Source organism: Podarcis filfolensis (assembly GCF_964270895.1).
Source record: "Podarcis filfolensis genome assembly, chromosome: 15".
Taxonomy (NCBI): Eukaryota; Metazoa; Chordata; class Lepidosauria; order Squamata; family Lacertidae; genus Podarcis; species Podarcis filfolensis.
Window position 1 is genome coordinate 1,900,199 of NC_139618.1, and position 17,409 is coordinate 1,917,607.

Genomic DNA, 17,409 nt, shown 5'->3' on the forward strand with positions numbered 1-17,409 from the left:
GCGCGCGCTCCTGTCGGCCGCCTCGCCCGCCCCGCCGCCGCCGCCGCCGCCACTGCCGCCGCCCCTTTCTGGAGCTTTCGGGGCTTTGCTGGCTGCCGGGACGGACGCGGCGCTGCTTGGGTCTGTAAGGATGAGCAGGAAAGAATAGAAAGTTGACAAAAACCAGGAAACCCAGGGCGATCCCGAGAGGAAAAGGGATCCGGGTCTGTTTTGCAATCCTCTGTGGTCACGATCAGGGTTTTGTCAGTTTCCCTTTTCCGGAATGATCAGGGTTTTGTCCATTTCCTTCCTCTCTATATATATCCACACAACCACATATATTTATTCCAGAATGGGAATGGGACATTATCCTGATGTGGATGTGTGTATGCTGTTATTATTATTATTTTGTTATTACTTGGTCTTTATCGGTCACTTGTTATCTAATAACGTTTCCAATAGACTTACATTTATTATTGTTATTATCATCAATATTAATTACCCACCCTACACCCCTAAGGTCCAGGGCGGGTTACAAGTAAAACACAAATACAGTACAGTAATTAAAACAATTTAAATAACTTACACAAACATGTATGTATATGTGTACGTGATATATAATTTAATTATTTGTATTTATCTATTGCACTTCTATCCCTTTTTTCCCTCCAAGGAAGTCAGGGTGGTGCATAATTGGTTTCCCCCCCCCCCCATTACTCCCCACAACAACCCTGTGAGTAGGTCAGGCTTAGGGACAGGGACTGACCCCCAAGGTCATCCTGGGAGCTTCATGGCTGAGAGAGGGATTTGAACCCGGGCCTCGTCCGACACTGACCGCTGGCTCTTCGACTGTGTATATGCCTGCAGACTAGGCAGAATTCAGCACGCATCCTGCTCCGTCACGTGTGCATTGTGTGTCTCCTTACCCGGGAGTAAACCCCACTGATCTCGGGGTAGGCAGGCCTAAGAGCCCAAAGTTTCGGTGAGGCGACTTCGAAGTCAGCCCCTACTGAGTTCCGGGGGGCTTTAATCCCAGGGAAGCTTGGTTAAAGGATCGTTGCACCATGAACACGAGGGCCCAGGTTTACTGAACTTGTTTTGATCCCTCCTCCTTTCCAAGAAAAAAAATCAGCTGGATACTCTCTTCCCTTTTTTGTTGCCGGGGTGAATTTAGAAAGCGCCTTGCGGCCTTTCCTTGCGCTTGGAGTTGTAGCCAATGCAAGCCCTGCTCAGAGTAGACCCATCGGAATGAATGCACGTGCCTGCTAGGTGCCATTGATTTCCATGGGTCTACTCAGTTGCCTTCATATTTTATTCCCTCTCTACTTTATTTTCTTGCGATCGCTGCGCAAAGAGACGCAGGCGGGCTTAAAACGCGCGTCCTTTACGCACGAGGAAAAGGGGCAATATATGCAGACGTACAGTATTTGCACGTTTCCAACACGGGCGCGCCAAACTTTGCAAGCGCAGATTTGGGCGGCAGGGGGCGCTTCCCTCCCTCTTGCCATCCTGGGTGGGACTTGTTCTGAGCCCCCCCTCCCCTCCCCTCCCGCCACCCCCACCAACCTTTTGCCAGTCTTGGCAATGGATGGTCTCATGCCCTAAATCCGGGCGATGACCTCACTACCGGAGCTGGGATCAGGAAGGAGCGACACTTCCCGGAAAGACACGTGGATCATCCAAGCAGCCGCTCCCCCCCCCCCCACGCGATCTTTATAGATCCACACGCGCACGCGCGCGCAGGCACACTTAACCACACAAGAGATGCTGCTTTGGGAAAAGCAGAAGGGGAGGCGCACGAGGGCCCCCAGGAAACAATAAAGGGAGCTGCGAATTATTAATTGATTAATTGCCCGCCCTCCATCTTAATGTCCCAGGGCGAGTTGCAACATTATATTAAAAACAGCTTATGCCCTTTGACGTAAGACGGGGGGTAGTTTTCCAACTACTTAATACCAGCTACAAGTAAAGTCAGGAATGGATATGGAGAAGGAATGGTCACCAAGGCAAATTTAGCGCGTTGATCATAGAAAAATAGAATTGTAGAGTTGGAAGGGAGCCGAGGGTCATCTAGTCCAACCCCCTGCAATGCAGGAATACGCAGATATTATAATAATAATAATAATAATAATAATAATAATAATAATAATAATAATAATAATAAATTTATTTATACCCTGCTCATCTGGCTGAGTTTCCCCTGAAACCTTGGTGTTACCAGCACCATGCTGTATCCAACACAGCTATGTTGTTTTTTTGACCAGTAATATAAAGTTAAAGTTGCCATATTTCAAAATTTCCTGCAAAGTTGTTTGCCTTTTTTTAGGAAGACCCCAAAATTGTTAGGCTTTTTTTGCGGGGGGAACCTCCTCCCAAAATAGTGATTTTAAACTTTTGGAGCTGTTTCCGATTGGGCAAAATTCCCCCCTGACCCTGATGCCATTTTTACACCCAAAAACCAGGACATGTCAGGAATTTTCCTGAAGTATGGCAAGCCTGATGAACTTTGGCAAACATATAAAACGAGGGAATGGGATGGGTCACATGTTAACCTCAATCGATAGAGGAAATATGCAATTTATCCATTTGTTTTCATGTTTATTTCATCAGTTTCTATCCAGCCTTGTGAAACATTTCACACGAGGTGGAAAGCAATAATAAATATATAGGAACAGAACATGTAATAACACAAAATGCTCTTTTTCAGGGAGTGGGCAACCAAACCTCACCTTTGGAACTCCCTGCCCATTGATACTCAGAAGGCACCTTCAATTAATTTTTTGCAGCACCTGCTATAAACATTTTTTTCCCAGCAAGCCTGCCAAGGCATGTGATTTTAGTAAGCCTAAGATCCAAAACATGCCTACACCATTGGGTAGGATTCATTCCTTCCTTTCATTCCTTATGTGTCAGATTCAAATATACAAAACTCTCTTCCACCACGGAATTGCATAATTTGGCTGTTCACTTTGTGTTTTGCTGCTTTAATTTTTCTTCAAAATATGTTCATTTGGAAAATACAACCTCTGTTTTGGAACTTTGATTACATTTTTTTTTCTTCTTTAGTTCAACACAATTGCTGGATTTATATTTTAATTTTCCAATCTTTTTTATTGGTATTTTAAATGCATATTCAACACTGTCTTGTAAATAGCTTTGAGGTCTTCTGTTCTAGTAAAACATGTATTTTGCACAATACCCTCCACTGAGTATTGGATAAGTAAAATGTGGAATTATGCTATTAAGACAAAATTAAACACATCATGAAACAAAATTAAACATGGCTGTATTGACTGGGGATGATGGGAGTTGTTAACAAGTCCAAAATTTCTAGAAGACATTCTGCTGTTGAAGGACTTATTTAATTTCTTCCAAACCTATTTAGGACTACTATGATCTACACCTGGGACAGCAATTGTATTCATTTAGGGCTACAATCATATACATAACCATGTTTATGGAAGACAATCTTACTCGGCTATGAGTGGTCGCCAAAGAAGAAGACGACATACCAAGGAATAAGTCCTATTCTTACCCCTGAGCCGACATGTACACAATTGCCTTGCCAGTTTGTGAGTTTCCATCAGTTACAGTGGTACCTCGGGTTAAGTACTTAATTAATTCCGCAGGTCTGTTCTTAACCTGAAACTGTTCTTAACCTGAAGCACCACTTTAGCTAATGGGGCCTCCCACTGCTGCCGCGCCGCCGGAGCACAATTTCTGTTCTCATCCTGAAGCAAAGTTCTTAACCCGAGGTACTATTTCTGGGTTAGCGGAATCTGTAACCTGAAGCAAATGTAACCCGAGGTACCACTGTATTTAACCAATTAAACTTGCATATCTTTGCAGATCAGCAAAATAGCATTATTTAAGGAACATAAACTCCTATTAAATATTGCATGTAGAAGTTAAGGTATTTGACATTACTTGTTGGGTCTGAATAGATATGATGGCTTACTAAGGTAAAGGGACCCCTGACCATTAGGTCCAGTCGTGGCTGACTCTGGGGTTGCGGCGCTCATCTCGCTTTATTGGCCGAGGGAGCCGGCGTACAGCTTCCGGGTCATGTGGCCAGCATGGCTAAGCCACTTCTGGCGAACCAGAGCAGTGCACGGAAACGCCGTTTACCTTCCCGTCGGAGCGGTATCTATTTATCTACTTGCACTTTGACATGCTTTCAAACTGCTAGGTTGGCAGGAGCAGGGACCGAGCAACGGGAGCTCATTCTGTCACAGGGATTCGAACCGCTGACTTTCTGATCGGCAACTCCTAGGCTCTGTGGTTTAACCCACAGCGCCACCGGCTTACTATTGTCCCTCTAAAAGTGTTTTGAAGAAATCACTTTAAGCAGTGATGGCCTATTTTTCACCCATCTGCTGCTTTGAAGGCTTATTGGGCTTATTTAAAGGGATTGATTGCTGATTGTACTTTTTGCATCTCATTACCATTCATCCGTCCCATTTCATTTTTCTCCTTTGAACTGGGTGAAGTGCTTCCTTCTGTCTGCACTGAATATTTTCCATTATTCCCATTTTCCATTATTCCCATTATTTGTTAGTTTTCTCTTCACAAACTTTTTTTTAACCAAGAAGTACATAACATTATATTTATCTTCGTCATCTCTCTTGTATTTTATTGAGGCAGGTATTTCAAACTTTTTTTTTTTAAAGAAACACTTTAAGGCTGCCCCCCCCCCATTGCTGAATCATTGGACTGGATTCTTTATCCATTCACAGTCTGCAGAGTCATAGATGTTGTACAGTATCCTTTTATCTCTTGGAGTGCTTGACTTTTCAGGCTCACTTTGTAAACACAAGATGAGTCAACGGAATTGCGATCCAGACCAATGAAGTTCGGTGTCATCAACTTGTGGGTTAAAACGATTTGTTTAAAATCACTGTACATGTAAATTCGCATACGAAAGCGAAAATATCTCTGCTATCTCTGTTCTTAATACAACCATCTCGGCCCTGCTGAGTCAACGATGACCAATGTGCTGCAGTAAAAGGGCCTCCTTTTCAACATCTTATCAGGTCAGACAAAGAAAATGTTTCTTCACACAGCACATTGACAAATTCATGGAGGAGGGATAGGCTTTTTTTAGGGGGAATTGCTCACCCATGCGCGGTGGAAAATCTGCCTCTCATCTGTCCCCTCGCCAGCAGAAACTGCCAATTGCCCGCCCAATTGCCGCAGCATCAGCCTATCAACACCAGCCCTTGACGCACCATCCAATGACACGCCCAATAACCGATGGCAGCCGCAGCAGCAAGCAATCAACGTCCGCCCTATGCGCTATCCATGTATAAGACGATGATCCCCACTTTTTAGCATATTTTTTAAAGAAAAAACCTAGTCTTATACACGGAAAAGTATGGTATATATACAGTGGTACCTTAGGTTAAGAACTTGATTCGCTGGAGGTCCGTTCTTAACCTGGAACTGTTCTTAACCTGAAGCACCACTTTAGCTAATGGGGCCTCCCGCTGCCACCGCTGTGCCACCAGAGCACGATTTCTGTTCTCATCCTGAAGCAAAGTTCTTAACCTGAGGTACTATTTCTGGGTTAGCGGAGTCTGTAACCTGAAGCGTCTGTAACAGGAAGTGTATGTAACCCGAGGTACCACTGTAAATGTTTACTTAATATCAGTTCCTTCTCACAGAGGGACTTCCATGGCCATCCAACCTCCGCTTAAAACCTTCAAGGAAGGAAAGTCCGCAACCTCCTGAGGGAGTCCCTTACCGCCAAAAAGTTATTCCTGATGTTGAGTCGGAATCTCCTTCCTTGCAACTTGAATCCACTGGGTCGGGTCTTTCCCTCTGGGGCAGGAGGAAACAAGCTTCCTCCATCTTGCATGGGGCAGCCTCTCCTTCATCTTCCATATGGTGGACTCTCCCTCATGGCACGTTTTTCAACAGAGCTTGGACAGACGGCCATCAGGGTTTCTTTAGCTGTGACTCCTGCAGTGTGGGATGTCGAGCTAGATGATCCTTGGGGGAATTCTAAGATTCTTGAGTAAAATAATAAATGTGTGTGTTGGTGGGCAGGGCAGAGTTGGGTCATGTTCACCGGAGCCTGGCCAGGCAGGAACGCCAGCTGAGTCAACTGCATTCCTCCAGCGTCACGAGAAATCTCTCTGGAAGCCACTAAATCCTGTTAAGGCAGGCGACTGGTACGGCAGCTCAGGGCCACCCTCTCTCTTGCTGAAGAACATTCCCATAGAAGAAAGGAACCAGAGAAGGCATGCGATGATCTAGGTTCGTATTGTGATAGGAATTTTGAGGTCTTAGGTATATGGTAATGTTCATAAGTGTACCAACCAAGCACATACATAGATCAGCACGGGAAGGCCAACCTGGAACCATTTTGATTCCTAAACTGACCAAATCTTTTCTCTGCAAGGTCAAAATGGAAAAGCCTCCCCATTGTCTTTTCCTTCACAAATCCTGTCATAAGGATATGTCTGTTTGAATAGGGTGTGAACCTGTGACCTGGCCCAGGAACTAAGTATTTATCATTACAAAAGACTGGCCAGGCTACCCAGGAAATCCAATCAAGTATCCTGCCAGACAGGAGATAACAACAGGAGAAAAACAATATTAAAATTTCTGTGATGTAGGTGTGATGTATCTGAGGGGTGGTCTTAGGTTACACCCCTTCTGTGATGTATGTATAATGTTTCTGGGGGTGGTCTTGATCGACAGGAGGGGAATTTCAAAAGTCTTTATAAGCCCTTGCACAGCATTTTTGTGGGTCCTCCTCCTTTCCTGCAGGTGAGGGGAGCACCTATTGCAAAAGATCAATAAAGATCAAGCTTACTAGCTGCTTTGCTTCTTAATATTCTCTGGTTGGCCTCTGTTATTCTCTCCTACCAATAGGAAACTTATGTAAGGACTCTATATGGGCTCTTGGATACCCCATAAGGGAAAAGGGCAATTTTTGTTTATAACAGAGTGTATGTGTGTGTGATGTTCAAAAAGAGGCTTCTTCCTTTGTGTTGCAAGCAAGACAGGCCTTGCCTTTTGTTTTCCCCTCTCAATGAGGCTGTGCTCTCCAAACTATCGCCGTATGGATTTGCACACCTCAGAAGCTGAGGATCCAGAGCATTAGGCCACTGCCCACATGTCTGCAGATCTTGAGTTTAACGGAAATGCAAGTAAGAGATGACAAATGTAGAAAAGAATGCATGCCATGAGAAAGCGGGCAGAGAGACCTTTTCTTCCTCAAAACTCTAGAACTCTTGGGCATCCAAAGAAGCTGAATGGGAAAGGTTCAGTAGAGATTTTTTTTTTTAAAGAAAGAGGACTTGTCCACGCATCACAAACTTTGGAACTCACTACTGCAGGAGCAATGCTGGCTTTCAAAGAGGACTGGGCAAATTGATGGAAGGTAAGCCTATCAAACCACAGAGCCTAGGACTTGCCGATCAGAAGGTTGGCGGTTCGAATCCCCGCGACGGGGTGAGCTCCCGTTGCTCGGTCCCTGCTCCTGCCAACCTAGCAGTTCGAAAGCACAAAGTGCAAGTAGATAAATAGGTACCACTCCGGCGGGAAGGTAAACGGCATTTCTGTGCGCTGGTCTGGTTCACCAGAAGCGGCTTAGTCATGCTGGCCACATGACCCGGAAGCTGTACGTCGGCTCCCTTGGCCAATAAAGCGAGATGAGCGCCCCAACCCCAGAGTCGGCCACGATTGGACCTAATGGCCAGGGGTCCCTTTACCTTTACCTTTACGCCTATCAACAGCTGCAAGTCATGATTGCTTTGCTCTGCCTCCACTAGTCTAAATGTGAGGCTACCAGAGTTGTGGTTCGCGTACAGCTTTAGCTGGAGGGACCAGGAGAGTTTTAGAGAGACATAATCTCCATTCATCACATGCACAACAGAACATCAAATGCAGGACTCCTATTTGAAACTTTGGAATAACCTTTTCGCATGGGATTCTGCGATCTGGGGGAGGAAGGGAAATGTTTTTTAAGGGGGAGTCAGGTTCTCATGTTCCTTTTGAAAAAAACCCACAATTTTTTATGTGAAGGAAGATGGCTCGCAGTGGCATCTTCCCCTCCCCACCTCCTACTTCACTTGGGTTCATTTTGGGAGAATACCATATTTTTTGCTTTATAAGACTCACTTTTCCCCTCCTAAAAAGTAAGGGGGAATGTGTGTGCGTCTTATGGAGCGAATGCAGGGTGCACAGCTATCCCAGAAGCCAGAACAGCAAGAGGGATTGCTGCTTTCGCTGCGTAGCAATCCCTCTTGCTGTTCTGGCTTCTGAGATTCAGAATATTTTTTTTTCTTGTTTTCCTCCTCCAAAAACTAGGTGCGTCTTGTGGTCCGCTGTGTCTTATAGAGCGAAAAATACGGGTAATTAGTGTTCAGTTCTCATATTCAGCAGTTCTGCTTGTCACCTCCAGAGGGCACAATCACACAACAAAATTTTGGTAGTTTCAGAGATCAGGTTGTGATGTCCAGGAAGCAGCGGCGGCTCAGCCTGTTAGGTGCATTGAATTGGATGGGTTTTAGTTTTTTCAATTTAAGCTGCTTTTGAATCTAAACAGCAAAATTATCAATAAGAAGAATTAACAATTATAATTTAAGACTTTAAAAAAATTAAAAAACAGCAATGGGTTTAAAAACAGAATAAAACTTTCATCAACTTTCTAAATATCTGGGCAGGCTTGCCTAAACCATAGTGTTTATAGCAAGCACTGAAATGAGTCCAGTGTAGGCGCTCGCCTGGAGTCAATAGGCTGGGAGGTGCAAAGTGTAAGATAGTTGCCTCACTAAAAGGAATGCAAGCAAAACCACATAAAACCAGAGCAAATAACCAAAAATAAACACCAGATGTGATGAGATACATACAAATATATATTAAATCTAATCCAGTGTCAGGTCAAGAGAGTGCAGCATGTTGTCAAGAGGCAGAATCAAAGTTTTGGAAAGTCATTTATATCTGTGATATGAAAAGATAATTCATTCATTGGAAGAAGGGTAGCAGGATTTCTGGATGACCCAGTCTGAAACCATCAACCTGGAGGAAAGAAAACACTCAATCAAATCTGCTTGTCAGTTGGCAATGGAGACTGTCCCTGCTGTTTCACATTTGCACAGGTGTACAGAAGAAGAAGAAGAGTTTGGATTTGATCTCCCGCTTTATCACTACCCAAAGGAGTCTCAAAGCGGCTAACATTCTCCTTTCCCTTCCTCCCCCACAACAAACACTGTGTGAGGTGAGTGGGGCTGAGAGACTTCAGAGAAGTGTGACTGGCCCAAGGTCACCCAGCAGCTGCAGGTGGAGGAGCGGAGACACGAACCCGGTTCCCCAGATTACGTGACTACCGCTCTTAACCACTACACCACACTGGCTGGTGTACAGGTTGAATAGGAGCTACACCCAGGGAAGGAAGCCTCTCACAAACCAGATTTCGCCACCCTTTTGAGAAGGATGCTCCAGCCCCGCAAGATCCTCTGGAGCTGAGGTTGCGTGCTGGTTTTGCTAGAATCCCTCAAGAGCATTGGCTGCTCTCTCTTCTGCCTGCCAATCCCCCTCAGGTCCCTTCCGATGAGATTCCTTGTTCTCTTGGAAACAAGGCATCAGGCACTTCGTTGGTGCTGCATCGGCTGAGTGCCAGCAGGAAAAATGTGTGTCTCTCTGGAGGAGGAGGAGATAGAGAGAGACTGGGGAAGCAGGACAAGAAGGAGACAACAGAGAAAGGGAATCAGGCCAAAGACTCTGAAGCTCCATCTGCACTGTGCATTTAAAGGAGCACCGTTCTGCTTTAAGCAGTTGTGGCTGCTTCCCCGTTTCTCAACCTTGGGTCCCCAGATGTTGTTGGACTACAACTCCCATCATCCCTGAGCTCTGGCCTAGGGATGATGGGAGTTGTAGTTCAACAACATCTGGGGACCCAAGGTTGAGAAAGGCTGCCCCAGAGAATCCTGGGAAGTGTAGTTTATTCAGGGTGCTGAGAGCTGCTCTTCGCAGAGCTACAGTTCCCAGAGTCGCCTGGGAAGGAGGACTGACAGCTAAACCACTCTAGGAATGGTAGTTCTGCGAGCGGAATATGGGAGTCATGAGGACTAGAGTCTTATTTGCTTTTCAGGGAAGCTGGCAGAGCATGTGTCCTGCATGCAGAAGGTCCAAGGTTCAGTTGCTTTCATTTCCAGATGGGGTCTAGGAGACAACCCTGCCTGAACCCTGGAGATTCACAGCTGCCAGTTGGTGTACTGATGTGATGGCCTGGGAATCCGATTCAGAGGCTGAACCGAGGGAATCCCAGCCTGCACAGGAGTCCCCGCCTCCAGGGCCGGCTGAGCTGGGGCAGGGCCTTGATTCTGAAGCGCCTGCACCTGTGCCGGATCCTCAGGAGCAGGCACCAGGTGAATCCATTCTGGCTCCGGAGGTGGTTGAGGACACAGTGCCTACAGGTGCGCCTGTCCCAGCCCTGTCAGGGGAAGGTGAGTCTCCCCCTGGGTCCAGTAACCCTCCAGCCTCTCCTGAACTGCAGAGGCTCAGGGCAGAGAGGCGGAGGGAACTGGTTTCTCCCAGGAGGAGTGCTCGCCTTAAGGCCAGGAGAGGCGGGTCTCCTGGGGGCCGGGACCGCCCCTGGCTTCAGAGAAGATAAAGGCCAGTCAGCCTGGTCCCAGGTTGCGGGAGCAACGTCGTTGAAGAGCTGTTTTGGCCAGCACCCAGTCCTGTTCCTCCAGAGTTCCTGTCCTTGCCCGGCTCCTCGCTTTGGACCCCGCTTCACCCGTGGAGGACTGTCTGCCGACCCTCAACTCAGGTCCTGGACCTTGCCCCACGGTAACCTCCCCCCGGGACCAGCACAACTGAGCTAGATGGCCCAATCATCTGAGTCAACATGAAGTAGTTTCCTATTTTCCTGTTTAAAGCAACCCTTTGCTCATCAGCATGAGGACTAGAAACTTGCCATATTTCTTTGGGAGAAGGGCTAGGGCTTGGCGACAGAGCCCCCGTGTTGCCTGCGGAAGTTGCCAGGCTGAGTCCACAGGTAGGGCTAGGAGAATCCCCTGCCTGAAACTCAGGAGAGCAGCTGCCAGTCAGTGTAGGCAATACTGAGCTGCCTGGACTCCAGGGCCCAGGTTGCTAAAAAGAGGTTATAAAGGAGGAAGGCAGGGGTGATTCCTCAATGTGTCATGGATGGACAGGATCAGAGGCACGTGGAGGGGTCCTCCGCCCTGGGCACTGTGGCAGTCGGCCCCACAGCCCTCAAGGCTTTGCTCGCTGCAGCTACCTAAGATCAGAACAGCTCAGGCATCGAGAACCGGTGACTCATTTTCCTGCAGTATCAGTGGAAAGGGGGGAAAAATCATCTAGCAGCAGAGACTCGGAGACACAGCAGGGTTTCAGCTGCCCTTTTCTGGGTTGGAATCTTTCCCCACGTGGCAAGGCTGATGGCCGGCTTGGGCACGGCTGCCACAATTTAATTAACTACTAAATAAATAAATATTACAATAAAACGGGGGCAGGGGCAACAGGTTCCCTGCCCTGCTTAAGGACTTTCTTCCCCGCTGAAATCTGAGCTTTGAAGTGGCTCGCATCCCACCTTTTATTCCAAGGAACTCAAGGTAGCATCCATGGTTCTCTCCTCGCCCCGCCTGCTCCTCAGTTAATCCCCACCACAACCCTGCAGGGTAGGTTAAGCCGAGAGGCAGTGACTGGCCCAAGGTCACATCCAGGGAGAGCTTCATCGCAGGGGAGTGTGGATTTGAACCCTGCTGTCTCCCAAAGTCTGAAACTCTTCACTCTACACCACGCTGACTCTCAGTGTAAAGGTAAAGGGACCCCTGACCATTAGGTCCAGTCCTGGCCGACTCTGGGGTTGCGGCACTCATCTCGCTTTATTGGCCGAGGGAGCCGGCGTACAGCTTCCGGGTCATGTGGCCAGCAGGACTAAGCCGCTTCTGGCGAACCAGAGCAGCGCACGGAAACGCCATTTACCTTCCCGCCGGAGCAGTACCTATTTATCTACTTGCACTTTGACGTGCTTTCAAACTGCTAGGTTGGCAGGAGCAGCGACCGAGCAACGGGAGCTCACCCTGTCGCGGGGATTCAAACTGCTGACCTTCTGATCGGTAAGTCCTAGGCTCTGTGGTTTAACCCACAGCGCCACCCGCATCCCGACTCTCAGTGTACATGCGTGCTTTTATTTATTAAAGTATAATTGCTAACATATATTCATATATACATTAACTTCCTCCCTCGAGCAATATTTCAGGATTCAGGTTTCATTTCTGCAAAGCATACCATATTCTATAGAAAGAATAAAGAATTCATGTTTCAATTTTCCTAAATCATCCAACAGCAGAATATATATGCGTGTGTGTCTGTTTATCTATTCCTGTGCGTGTTTCTAATCTGTTGTAAAATGCTTCCATTCTAAGCAAGGGAAACAGCAGTGGACAGGACAGGGTTAAAGGCTACTTGGGGTCAAGGTGGGGGCTGGATAGATCCAATGTTCCGCCTCTGGTTATAAAGCTGATTCCTATGTTTCTCTTTAATCCATAAGTTTACATTTAAGGGAAAGAGAAGCATCTCCCGTTGGACAAGTATTCCAGGCCGGAAGGACAAGTATTCCTCCCCCATGATATAAAAGACACGACACAAAAGGAAAAAAGGATTGGAAGGGAAGAGGAAAAAAGCAAGCTTGGGCATTCCTTCTCTGTTCCAAAGTTGGAATGGAAAAGATTTCAAAGGGGAAGAGGAGCCGAAGGTTGCTGGTTTCTCAGCTCAGCCCTGCAGCTCCACATCTCCCCTTCTCTTAGAGCTGATGTAATGCCCTTGGCCAGGTGGGAGAGACCATCCTTTGTTGCAGAAATCACAGGTAAATGGCCAGGCCTTTGTCTGGAAATGCCATAGCTGCTTTTTGCAAGAGAGCCTGCCTTTTTCTTTCTCCTCCTCCCCTCCCACCACGCCAGGATGGGGATGACGTCACCCAGGTAGCTTGCTAGGAGGCAAATGAAGGAGAGAGAAAGAGAGCAGTCTGAGTCAGGCAGAAAAAGAGAAAAGGGGGAATGGAGTTTGGGCTCTGCCAAGATCTTGGGGTGCTGCCTCATGAGCCAGACCAGTGGGTCCAGCTGGCTCAGCAGCGTCTGCACTGACCGGCAGCATCCAGTGGGAGGGGCTAGAGGCAAAGTGGGTGGAGAAATGCAAATGTTGACTTTGTACAGCAGACTAGTTTCTGCACACTCTGCCACACCCACCCACACCCACAAACACACACACCCACACCCACACACACACCCACACACACACATATATATATATATATATATATATATATATATATATATATATGTATATATATGTGGTATCCCTGGTTCTGCTCCTCCCACCCCCATTTAATCCTCACAACAACCCTGTGAGGTAGGCTAGGCTGAGAGGCAGTAACTGGCCCCCACGGTCGCACCCATTGAGTTTCATGGCTGAGTGGGAGGATTTGAACTCTGGTCACTTCCAGGTCCTAGCTGGACATTCTATCCTGGCTCTCCTTCCCTCTCTATCCGGACAGGCAAAGAGGCAGAATCAGACCTATTTCCAACACTCATGGGAGGGGTATGAAGCTAGGCCAGGGAGGGGGGGTGGCTCAGAAAAGGGAGTGGCCTAAGGAGAGTCCTGAGGGGGCCATACAGAGAGGTCTGGAGGGCCACATTTCCACGTTTCCTTAAATTTCCCAACGGATGTGGAAATGCGAATAATTGAGCTCAAGCGTGGAATAACGAGAAAAGCTGAAATTGACATATTTGGTCACTCGTTACCTTAAAGTCATCTCCCAGAAATAAATGGGATTTACTAGCCAATGATCACGGTTAAGCTCACGGGGCTATTTTTTACCATGCCCTAGCTGAACCCTTTGGAGACAACCAAACCCTGTCTGATTTGCAAGGAAATCTCTCAGTGCACAAGCCTCCCTCTGACGTCCGCCGTGCATTTTTAGAGCAAGGCCCGAGTCTCCACTGGAGCCCCAAGGAGGGCCCTGTGTGTGCTTGTCTCCACAAAACACCCGGCAACGTGGCTTGATGTGAACACGTGCGCCTTCCCTGATAAGCCACCGAGTCACATCAACACAGCCTGGGGAGCCAGCCAGCCAGCCAGCCAGCTCCTAATGCATTCACTGGTCCTTTGCAGATTGCAGAACTGCCTCCTCCAAGCGCCTGGTGCCTACGCAGAGCTGATCCTGTGGAAGAGCTTCTTGGTTTTTAGCCACTATGAGGAAGTTGGCAGAGAGATGCATTACTGTATAACAGAAACGACTACTGCTTTCAGCTTCTATTTGAGAAGGGGCCGTACCTCAATGGCAGAGCAGGAGGTCCCAGGTTCAGTTCCCGACAGCATCTCCAGGAAGACCTGGGAGAGACTCCTTCCCTGAAACCCAGGAGCATTCTTGCCAGTCATGGTTGGCAATACTCTGTATAAGGCAGCTTCCTATATTACTGCTATTTCAAATGAATATTTTATACCATTTGAGTTAAAGCTCTTGTCGCTCTAGATTAAAAAAAATAATTGCTAAATAAACGCATTTTTATGATAATAACATTAGCAACAACTGGTAATATAATGCAATGTTTATAAAGCACTACATTTTCTGAAATGCTGTACGTGTATTGAAATATAAGACAGGACCGACCTGAAGGCCCACAATCTCATAGACAGGACAGAGAAGGGAAAGGGGATAGGGTGGGTCTCTGCTCAGTGGTTAGAGCACCTGCTTCAATCGCAGACAGCATCTCCAGGCAGTGCTGGGAAAGGCAAAGGTGCTCTGGGGAGCTGCTGCTGCTGCCAGCCAGAGCAGGCTGCACCAGGCTAGGTGGACCCATGGTCTGACTTGGGAGCTTTGGAGCAGCTGCTCTTTTGCTAGCCAGCCGGTGGATTGGGCCCAGGCTCTTTCTGCCAGGCTTGGAATGGTTGCAGCCAGCCACCAAGCTGACAGGGTGACCTGAGGTCAGTTGCTACTTATCAGCCTAACCTAGCCCGCAGGGTTGTTGTCAGGATAAAGTGGGGTCACCCCCATGAGGAGTCCACAAACCCCAAAGGCTTCTCCTCATTCCTCCCAGAGCATAACACCCACAGTGCTTTCTTTTGGGGGGCTCCCTCTTCACAATGATTCCGTCCCTTCGGTGGCCCCTCACCAGCAAAGAGAAACCCCATGTGGTTTTTGTTTTTCTACAAACACCCCCATGAATTGATCTCCTTGGTACACTCCGTTTTCCTTTTCACTTCCCCCGCGATTCCCCCCACGGTACACTCCCTCCCCCTATTTGGGACACTTTCCTCTATTTCGGAAGACCTTAAGGTCCATAAATAGCAACACCCTAGTGGTCCCAGGCCCGAAGGAAATTATTTTAGCCTCAACCAGAGGCAGGGCCTTATCAGTACTGGCCCCAACTTGGTGGAACGCTCTGTCTCATGAGACCAGGGCCCTGTGGGAACTGATGTCTTTCCGCAGGGCCTGTAAGACAGAGTTGTTCCACCTGGCCTTTGGCTTAGAATCAGTTTGATCCCCTTCCCCTCTTTCTTTTTCCTTTCTCCTCCTGTGAAGAGGCTGCATCCTAATGTTTTAATGTTGTACTTTAATCTTTTTTAAATTGTATTTTAATCAACTTGTTTTTATTATTGGTTGTTAGCCGCCCTGAGCCTAGTCTTGGCTGGGGAGGGTGGAGTATAAATAAGAAATTATTATTATTATTATTATTATTATTATTATTATTATTATTATTATTATTTATTCCCCTTTGGTACACACCCAACTCCCCCCCCCATGATTCGGTCTCCTTGGTACACCCCACGTTCCCTCTCCGACCTCCCCCCCCCATGAACCCTTCTCCTAATTGTCCTGCTCCACATAGTACATTCCACTCCCCCACTCCAAGAACGCACTTTTGACACTCTCTTTATTTTGCTATTGAAACCCTCCCTTTCCTTTCCCTCCATTCCTCTTGGTACGGTCCACTTTCCTTTTCTCTCTTTCCTTCCCCCCCTCCGTTTCCCACAGTTTGGTACGCTCCTTCCCCCCTCTTCTAATGCGATTCCCCCTCTGGTACGCCTTCTTTTTATTGTCCCCTTGTGCGCATGCGCGCTTGCACCCTTCACTTCCCCTCCCACCCTCCTTTACCAAGCCGTGAGAGAAGGATAAAAAGCAGTTGACGTCTTTTTTTCTCTTAGTCCCACCCTCTCGCTTTTTACTAGTCCCACCCTCTCGCTTTTTTCCCCTATGCGCACGCGCATTCCATCTCTCTTCCCGGCCCGCCCATTCGCCGTCTCCGCCTCCGCCTCTGGCTCCTCCCTCCTTCCCTCCTGCCAATCACCGCGCCTCCCAGTCAGTCCGCGAGCGCCGATGACGAGAATGGTCCCGTTCTGGTTCTCGCCGCCGAGCTCGAGCCCGGGCCCAAGTCTCGCGAGAGGGAGCCCGGTGGGCTGCTGAGGCAGTGGCTGAGGCGGACGAGGAAGGGCGGGCGGCGGCGGCGGAGGAGAAAGAGGCGGCGGCGGCTGAGGCGACTGAGACTGGGGAGTCCGAAGGGGGGAAGCCGGTGCTGGTGGCGGTTGCCCTCGGGGGTGGGGTGCGAGGGGTGTCGCCTTCGTCGTCACCATCCTCCTCCTCCTCCCCGTCGCCCGTGAGGGAGGCGCCGGCGGCCTCCGGCCCGGCCCGCCCTCCCCGCCTCCCTTCGGCCCTCCCCGCACCGGAGCGGACTGGGCGGGCGCAGGCCGGGCGAGGGGCCTTGGCGGCGGCGGCAGCGACATCGGCCACGGAGGACGAGGAGGACCTGAAGGGTGAGCGGCTGCGCTCCGCGGAGGAGGGCCGGAGGACGAGGGCGGCGGCGGCGGCGGCAGAATCAGAATCCTGCTTGGGGCGGGGCCTCCTCGGGTCGTGGAGGGGGTGTGGGAGGGGTGTGGAAAGGGTTAAAAGGAGACAACTCTCCCCTCCTCCCAAAAAGCAGTGGCGTTTGGGGGGGGAGGGGACACACACCTGGGGGGAGGGGTCGACGTCTCCGGGGGGGCATCTTCTCCCCCTTTCAAATTTATATGGGAGCATGGCTTCCGAATGTGTGTCTGTGTATAGGTTTGTATCTCTATGCAAGCCTGTGTACTTTATATGTGTGTATGTATGTGTGTGTGTGTGTGTGTGTGTGTATATATATATATATATATATATATATATATAGTGTGTGTGTGTGTGTATACTGTAGTGTATAGTGTAACATTCCCTTTCTCTCCATACACACACACACACATAGTCTTTTCAGAGATACATTTTGGGGGGCACTGGAGACAATGTGTTTATGTATGGATATTGCATGTGTGTATGTATATATCTATTACATATAACAGGCAAATATATAGAGACATGTAACGTGTAATATTGAATCCCATATATGTGTGTGTATAGAAATTGATATAAATATATAGATACAG

At 48.3% G+C, this 17,409-nt stretch overlaps 1 protein-coding gene across 1 annotated transcript in view; it reads left to right on the forward strand.

Moving 5' to 3' along the window:
- The first annotated feature begins 16,318 nt into the window (after positions 1-16,318).
- Positions 16,319-17,409, forward strand: part of TAOK1 (TAO kinase 1) — a 65,108-nt gene continuing 64,017 nt past the window's right edge. Inside the window, exon 1 of the mRNA XM_083587557.1 lies at positions 16,319-16,767. The gene's annotated coding sequence lies outside the window, so the exon portion shown is untranslated. The remainder of the gene's footprint in view (positions 16,768-17,409) is intronic.